The 6,112-nt window shown below is 44.2% G+C and overlaps 1 pseudogene; it reads right to left on the bottom strand.

The window, feature by feature from the left end:
• Nucleotides 1-1,223: 1,223 nt before the first annotated feature.
• On the bottom strand, nt 1,224-4,544 carry LOC141321555 (protocadherin Fat 3 pseudogene; annotated as a pseudogene).
• Between the last annotated feature and the right edge of the window lie 1,568 nt (nt 4,545-6,112).

Raw genomic sequence — 6,112 nt, 5'->3', positions numbered from 1 at the left:
AAAATTTCAATCGCACTTCAATCGGTCCCCCTCCATCTCAACTGTCAAAACTCGACCTAAATAAAATGTAGGCCAATTCAGTGTTTAACTGGCCTGAGGTGATAGACAAGCCACTGAAGCCTATTCATTTTTCATTTATGTGTCCCAGGATTGTCACTGTGAGTGGCATGTAACTAAGTGTTTTATTTTTTTCTTTTCTGCATTACAGGCTTTATCTACAGTATATTAAGCTCTATTCAAAATCTAGTGATTACACCAAGTTAATTTAGCTACTTGTGTTAAGACTTATATGGCTTAATATAACGCAAATGATGTCTCTTACTGAAATTATGTAGTAGAAAGCTCATAATAGATTTACGTTATTAAAAAAATCCACATCATTTTATACATATTTTGGACTATTGTGGACGCCAGTATTTCAATGAAATGCGAGCTACTGGCACTACCTGTTGCTATTTTTACTGCAACATCTCAGAAAATAAAATACTGATACAATGACCACAGCTACTAAAAGAGCTTACAGGTGGCGATGGATATAAGCGTAGTCCTAAACCAAATGCCGTACTATCAATTTTTTTCTAAACAAGCTCCGGATATCGAGTGAAATATGCACGTGTTTACATCCTTTCAGAATGGCATCTAGAGTTTCTTGTCTCTGCATTTTTGTAAGCTCTTTCAGCAGTTGAAAAGGCCTAAAAGCCTAAAAAGCATCATTCTTTTCCCATTCTTTTCTTCTCTTCTTATCTCCTCTCAAGCTTCTTTTGTTGCCCTTCAACTGAAAATTACAACTAAAAGCCACACAATGTGGCATTGTATTAGTATTTTATTTTCCAAGTTGCTTATTCTGAGTTGTGCTGCAGAAAAAAACAACAACAGGTAGCGCCAGTAGCTCGATGAGTAAAACCATTTCACGTCATCAAAATAATGGCGTCCCACATAGTCCAAAATATGTATGAAACAATGTAGATTTATTAAATAACGTAAATCTTTCATGGGTTTTCTACTACATATCATTTACATACTAAGCCATACAAGTCTTAATACCCAAGATCCCTTTAAAACACCACAATAATGTGACCCAGAAACCCCTGTGAGAAAAAAATGACCTTTACCTCAAACTGAATGAAAGACCGCAGCTAACTGTACAAGGAAGCCACAATACATGTAACAAAATTGCCAGCATTTTACAAGACATCAATGAACTTTAATATGAAAAACTTTTTTTATAACATACCTGTTTCTTCATCAATGGTGAATCTCCCAAGACCACTGCCATCACGTATGGAGTACTGCACCTCGCCATCCCTTCCTGTGTCATCATCCCTTGCCGAGACCTGGAGCACAGAAGTCCCGATCCGAACGCTTTCCTTTACTGATCCATTCATGGCGAAGCTTGAGAAATACGGTGCGTAGAGGTTCTCGTTAACATCCACCACTTCCAGTTCAACAAAGCTAACTGACAGGAGGGACACCGGTCTGCCTTTGTCTTTTGCTCTAACTGATAGGTTGAAGAACTGTTGGGTTTCATAATCCAGCTCCTTGGTAAGACGAATGGCACCGCTAGTTTTATCAACCTCAAAACGGCCATCGCAGTCGTTAGCGAGCGAGTATCGCACCTGCCCTCCAGGTCCCAAATCAGGGTCTTGAGTATCCAGCCAAGCAATGACAGTGCCCACTGGGAGGTCTTCTAGTGCACGGGCGCTGACAACACTTGGAATGAACGCAGGTGGACAATCGTTAACATCCTCGAGTGAGATTTTAAGAGTTGTTACAGCAAAATGTTGAGCTGTTCGTTCCGCTCGATCTCGCGCTTCTACTTTTAATATGAAGGATGGAACAAACTCACGGTCCAGTTGACCTGCAACATACACAATCCCACTGGAGCTGTTGATGCCAAACTGTGACGTGCTGGTGAGTAGGGAGTACTGGATCTCGCCATTGAGACCTTGATCTTTGTCAGTAGCTTCCACTTGGATGACTTCGGTACCAATAGGGGTGTTTTCCGGAATGCGGGCATGGTAGCCACCGTCTTGAAGAAACTGAGGTGCATTGTCATTTGCATCTGCTATGTAAACTGTAAGAAGCCTCCAGGAGGACCTTTGTGGTTGGCCTAAATCATACAGTGTGATGTTTAGAAGATAGCGATCTGTCCTCTCACGGTCTAGAGGAAGGAAGATGCTTATTATGCCATTCAGAATTCCAATAGTAAAACAACTGTCTGTGTTGCCATCGGCAATGGCATATAAGAGTTGTCCATTGAATCCAGTGTCTCCATCAAAGGCTTTTACCTGAAACACACTCGTGCCAACTTGTACATCCTCATGCACAGTGATGTCAGTTGGGAAGGATTTGTCAAATTGAGGCGTTTGACGGTTCACAGAGAACAGGTCAATAAAGCCTTCCTCGATTTTGGGTTTACTGCTAGCTTTGGCTTTCTTCAGAAGTTTCTCAGCTAGTCGTTGGGCTACTCTGGTTTCGGTACAGCTAAAGCTCTTGGGCGGGGACTTCCCTTGCACTACGGATATGTTCACAAACATGGGATCGGAAAAGTGTTCCCCATCTGTAGCAGTAATTTTTAGACTGAATGAGTTTTTGGGTGCTGCAGTGTTTAGGGAGTGATGTAAAGTCATGACACCAGAATCGGGATTTAGATCAAAGTACCCTCGCTCATTCCCTGAGAGGATCTTATATTTGACAAGCTCTAGCTCATCAATGTCTATGGCAGACATTGTGGCTATAACCTCACCTACCGGAAGGTCTCGAGAGATCACGCCAACACAGGCGACTTTCTCAAACAAGGGTTTGTTATCGTTAACGTTCTCTAGGTGCACAGTGACATTGACTTCACTCTCACGCCTATAAGGGGAACCCCAATCAGAAGCTCGAACCACAAAACTAAAACTCTCTACGGATGATTCAAAGTCAAGGTCCTGTGTTGTTGTGACTGCTCCAGTGAACTGTTGCACGCTAAAGGGTAATGGTGTCAAGCTAGCCATGTTATATGTGATGTACCCGTTTTCCCCATGGTCACCATCAGAAGCAGTCACCGCAACAACAGTAGTGCCTACGGCAACACTTTCATTGATAAAGACCTCATAAGACTGCTGAGCAAATGTCGGCGCATTGTCATTGGCATCCTCAAGAACGACTCTAACCTTGACCCTAAGGTCACTGTCTACTTCTAGGACCTCTAGCTCAAATACTTCCTGCGTGAGTTGGGTGAGCCAACGTGCCGTGCTGATGACACCCGTCATGGTGTTGATACTGAAGAACCCCGAATCAGCAGACGGGGTCAGGATGTACTCTGCATCGTCTGGCTCTGGCTGGAGTTTCACAGCCTCCACAACAGTTCCAGGAGGGGCAACTTCACTCAAGAGGACCTCGTATTCATCCTTCTGAAATGTGACTTCCGTCGGGGCCGGTCTTGACAGTCGTAAACTCACAGTGTGCACAGCAGAGAACTTCTGAGGTGTCCCACGATCCCGAGCCTGCAAGCTGAGGTTTAATCCAAAGGGATAGCTATCCCAGTCGAACTGCTCTGTTGCGCGAAGGACAAACTCGTTAGATCCTTTCCGAGTGACTTCCTCATCCACAATTTCTTCACTTGGCATCTCTGTCCTTTCAATGCTGAAGAGCTCAAGAAGGTCCCCAGCAACAATGCTCAATGTTTCAATTTCTCCATTCGCCCCTTCATCAAGATCCTCCACGGTGACCACAGCTACAACAGGGGACTTCTCAGTCCATACAGGTGCTAATGTAACAATACTCAACGTGGGCACATGCTCGTTAATCCGTTCCACATGAACAAACAGTTTGGCTGTACTGCTAACGCCATTATTCCCATAGAGCTTCATTCCCCGGTCCACTGCCTGGATCTCAAGATCATAGCGGCTTTGAGTGTCAACATCCAGCTTCCCACTGAGAGAAACTACTCCGCTAGTCGGGTGCACGGCGAAAAGCTCCATTCGCTCCTTAAAAAAGTAATAGAACTCTCCGTTCGATCCTATGTCGGCATCCGTGGCAGTGACCTGAGCTATGCTGGTGCGTAGGGGTGTGCTTTCCGCAATGGTAACTGAATATGTGGTAGGGGAGAAAAGTGGTCGAAGGTCGTTCATATCCAACACCTGCACACTAACTTTAGTCCAGGCCTCTAGTGTATCCCCCTTGATAGAAGCTTTCACTGTCAACAAGTAGTTGTCCTGAACCTCACGGTTCAAGATGGCAGCATTCCCCCCTTTGGTTCGTATCCGCAAGAAGCAGAAATCACCCAGAGTGTACTCCTCTGCCTTGAAGAACCCTTCCTCATCCCCGGAGGTGATTCGGTACCTCACCTCCCACGAGTGATGTTGGAGAGGGACGCCCATGCGCACCTGACTCGCAGCGTAGGTGCGGGCGGCCGAGTTCTCGTAGACCGACGCATGGTACAGTGGTTGAGTAAACTGCAGGCGGGATCTTTCACCTTGGCAGTGGCCTGGAGGCAGAGAGAAGAACAGCAAGAGGGCCAATTGTAGGATAATGGCCCATATGCCTGCCCAAAGGGCCATGCTCACTGCCATCCCATCACCAAACCCATCCTGGAGACAGACAGAAAAAACAGAGAAAGACATTAGGCATAGCAGATGACATGACAGTACACAACCTGACCTTTCACATCTAAAGCCCACAGGTCACTAGGGATCAGTCAAAAAGATCAAACACAAGCAGAGGAACTCAAGAACCGAAGAAGGGCTTGTAGCCAGGCAACCGCAAGCCGAATGACATCACTACCCAAGTCTCAAAATGGACAGTGACACAATTATACACTACAGAAAAACCAGGAGGATGCAATTCAGGAAAATTCACTTACACACACACTCTGCACAGAAGAAAAAACAGCAGGAGAATGCAAGTCAGGAACAAAATAATTATAGAGAACGAAAGATCAAAAATATAACCCGTGAAAACGAAGACGCGCGCACACACATACACACACATATTCATTATATGACATGGTTTTAAAAAGCTCTTGAGAAAGGACGAAATGTTGTGGATTCAGCAATATACTGGTTATGATAAAGTGCTGCTGGAAAGGAAGTCTGTGAATGTGGGTTCACTTAGCTCTACTTGGGAACAAAATTGTCCCCAGAAGTTCAATCTGACAAAGCCTTTGGGGACCTAAATTGGAAAAAATGAGAAATGCAACAATTCCTTTAATTCTAAAAATGCTTTTTGTTTTCGTTTAGGGTTTTATAGAAAAACAATAGCAGTCCAAGGTATGTCCTCAGTTTGTTTTGTTTGTGAGTTTATGCTTGCAAGCAAGGCATTTTGCATGTGTGTAAATGTGTGTGTGTTGGTATGGTACATCAACTCTTGTTTTAGACACTGATTGTTTTGTGTGTGCCCTGCGGGATGGTTAGGATGTGTTCCAGTCCACAGAAATGCAATGCTGACCTTACCCTGCACACACACACTGTCCAATTTTTGCCCACACATGCATACACAAAATATACACACACAGAACCGAGTTGCTGTGGTCAGCCCACACATGACTCAGCACACACATACACACACAGATATCTCCGTCCACCTCTAATGATATCCTACAGCACACTCACCAACTCAGTTTCGCAAATTGGAAAAGGCACACACACAGAACTCAAAATGCAGAGATCAGCTTATTTTATTTCTCCGGGTCTATTTCTCCCTCCGTCACACTCTTGTTCTCTCTCTTTGTGTCCACATACACTGACAGACAGTCTGTCAGATTAAAACCAGCAGGCATTTTGGAGCAGTCAAGGTTCAGTACGCAAACAGCGTCTTGTCTCCCCTAAAGCCTTGTTTAGACTGACCAAATCTCCGGCTCAGCTGGCCAGAGACTTTACACAACACAATAAAGACGCATATCATGCGGCCAACACAAACACCGCAGCGCATAAACGGATACACACTATCAAAACTACCCAGCTAAAAAAATCTATTCAAACATTTCCTGAATGTTCCATTTTGGATATTGGTATGTTAAAATGTCAAACTATATAAGTTCAAATGAGGGTTTGAACTTATATAGCTTGTGCATCATTAGGCCTTCCATTAACAATACTTACCTTTTAAGTAAGGTTAGCCAACATTCATA

This window comes from Garra rufa, chromosome 1 (genome assembly GCF_049309525.1).
Source record: "Garra rufa chromosome 1, GarRuf1.0, whole genome shotgun sequence".
Classification (NCBI taxonomy): Eukaryota; Metazoa; Chordata; class Actinopteri; order Cypriniformes; family Cyprinidae; genus Garra; species Garra rufa.
Note: the sequence above shows the minus strand (reverse complement) of the source record. Positions and strands in the feature narration are given on the sequence as shown.